Source organism: Aplysia californica, unplaced genomic scaffold (assembly GCF_000002075.1).
Source record: "Aplysia californica isolate F4 #8 unplaced genomic scaffold, AplCal3.0 scaffold00194, whole genome shotgun sequence".
NCBI classification, from domain to species: domain Eukaryota; kingdom Metazoa; phylum Mollusca; class Gastropoda; order Aplysiida; family Aplysiidae; genus Aplysia; species Aplysia californica.
The window spans coordinates 126,127-128,950 of NW_004797464.1; the positions used below are offsets into that span (position 1 = coordinate 126,127).

The 2,824-nt window shown below is 38.1% G+C and overlaps 1 long non-coding RNA gene across 1 annotated transcript in view; it reads left to right on the forward strand.

The window, feature by feature from the left end:
• LOC118477720 overlaps positions 1–2,824 on the forward strand; it is a 7,606-nt gene extending 4,782 nt beyond the window's left edge. Inside the window, exon 2 of the long non-coding RNA XR_004858567.1 lies at positions 2,393–2,824. This is a non-coding gene — a long non-coding RNA (uncharacterized LOC118477720). The remainder of the gene's footprint in view (positions 1–2,392) is intronic.

Genomic DNA, 2,824 nt, shown 5'->3' on the forward strand with positions numbered 1-2,824 from the left:
TGGCAGTTGTGTTATGACTGGACTGTGACAATAATTTATTATTGTATCTAAATTCTTTCCCATGTATGAATTTCTTCTTTCGCTAGTGTTATATTTTTTGTCTTGACAATTATTTTTTTGAGAAATAATAAAATGACTCCTCGCAGAAATTCTTGACTTTCTGTCCCGTCGCATTAAAATAATATGTGGGTGCTGTGGTGTGGTTTACTCCTGTCAAACCTTTATCGTCCTTACCTCTTCTTTTTTTTGTGTTGGTCACTCTCTCATAACAACTCTCATCTTCAGCACTTACACGACCTTATTGTGTATCAAGTAGGCCTTACTGTGTGGTTGAGAAGTTTAAAACGGTATTCTCCTCTCATTCAATAGGTCCTGGGTTCAAATCCGGACAGCGACGGAAAAGTTTCTGCTAAAAAAATTTCTCTTTTCACCTCCTTTCTTGTATTCTAACAATGGTCTGTCACCTGCTTTCGCCTTCACTTTCTGCCCCCACCCCCTACCTGAGCTCTTGACTCTTTCTGCAACCTTTCTACTGCTACTCCTTGGTTCCTTCTCAATCTTGCTGTCTTTCAGCCACATGCTAATCTTATGGTAGGTAAGATCTAAGACCTAGCTTTCTCGGATAAAGGTGAAAAATCTCAGAGGTCCCGGGTGCTAGTTGCACACGTTAAAGATCCGTTGGTGGTCCAAAATTGATAAGAGTAGGCTTTGGCCGCCACCTGGGCAAAATTCAAAATTGTCTACCGAATGAAAATGTTAGACTCACTTGAACCTGAGCTATTTTTCGCCCAACAACCATTTACAGCCTGACACTTTTCCGGTATATTGAAGTGTTAACCACAAAAAGACTGTGAAAGCTATCATAATTTAAAAATTGCAACAAGAGATAGAAAGAAATGCTTTCACAGAAAAAACCCTGTTAATTTGTCTGAATAGTTTTTATTTTATCAAGTTATTGAAATGGCAAAGTCTGGGGGTTACACAATTTTTTGGGGGGCCCAATTTAGGATAAAATCATCTGTTGCAATGCCTGGGCGACTGACTTACTCCGTTACAGCTAAAAAAGTATTGCACATAGCTTCAAACTCGCATAATTTTTAATGAAAGGAAACAAGTGGGTCAACTTTTGGCTCAGCGCTTCCCGTAGTTTGTAACTGAAACACACTGGAGATATGAATCGATAAAGCGCATCCCGTAAATACATGGGATTAAGCCATCGGGGCATCCCATATAAATAAAGGGGAATAGCTCAGGTGAGCTAATGTGTCCCGTGTGCTCATAAGACCTTATGCAATTGAGAGTGCCGTAAAACACTACCACAAATAAATCAACCTAAAAACTCATCAGTGGAGTAGAGTTTTTTGTTTTTTTTACCCGCTTTAGGCCAACATCACAGAAAACGTGTTAGAACCTTAGTTTGCAGTGACCTTCATTTTAATGGGCTTTTACTTTAAGATTCTGTTGGCTATCCATTTGTTAGATCCGTATGCAAACACCTGAGAAGATGAAAACAGAGCAATATTTGTTTTTATCTTGTTATAATCATAGACAGATGAAAGTTTGCACAAGCAATTTCCTAAATTTTCAGGTATTTTCACAAAATCCCAGTGGCACTCAGTGGCATCCTTGCATAGTACCGTCCCCGTGGTTTTATGCACCCCACATAATTTCGCAAAATTTGACCATTTTTTGCATAATTTCTAATTATTTTCCTTTATCATTCTTTGTTAAAATTAATAGAATCGCATAATTTCACATTTTTGGGCTCAGTTTGCGTAATTTCAGAATTTTTCTTGCACAAAACGACGGGGATAGATCGTAAGAATTAGAACAAAGACATCTACAGTTTCTTTACTTCAAGGCAGGAAAAAGTGTGCAAAAGAAGAGAAAACACAAAAACACAAACATTATGTTTTCTTTGTGAAGAAACTGATCCAGATAGTAGACACTCTTTGATTCCAGATTGCCACTTCTGTAGCATTTTTCGTTCTGCGTTTTAGCGGATCGCCACTGAAGTGGAATTTTTGGTTCTGTGTTTTAGCGGATCGCCAGTTAAGTGTCATTTTAGGGGTACCAATTCTGTTAACTCCAAGATCTACAGCTGGTTCTGGGCTTCATTTACAACCTACTTTCATCGATATTGTGATTCTTCGTTCAATTACAAATTGTTTGAGTACTCATACAAAAAACCATCTAAACTCGTCCAATTACAAATTGTTTGAGTACTGTACTCATACAAAAAAACCCATCAATACTTAACTAAGTTATAGCTGTTTTATGGTAACATCCTTCACCCCCTCAAATTGGAAGTTAAAAAAAATTTGGAATCCCTTGCGTTTTGAAAGAATTAAGTTTGTCTGAGCAAAGAAAAGTACATCAACGTAGTAAGTAGGTCAGGTCAGTTCAGAATGGTGGGCTCAAGTAGACTTTTACCCTGATCTTTATGTGTACAAAGTGAGTTTGTGTGGAACAGTTTTGTTGTTGTGATACATACTTGCCCTTGGGGCTTCCGAATATTTTGGAACCTTCTTCTTCGTTGGTTCGTGTTGTAAAATTTCAAAATATTAAAAAAGTGTTTGTAGACAAATGATGAATTAGTATGCACACGCACACACATTCCTCGGAAATGCAGGTGGTTGGGTGAAGGCTTCTGGTGTGGTTTTTGCTGCTTCCACTTTTTTCACCAAATTTGTAGCAACCCGACAAAATGAGTCGCATTGTCACGTTCTAACAGTATCATCATACTGTGGGTATAAACTGAGGTGAAAATAGTACGAGTCTCATCCAGTCTCGCTGCTTTGGATCCACAGTACACATATTTGGG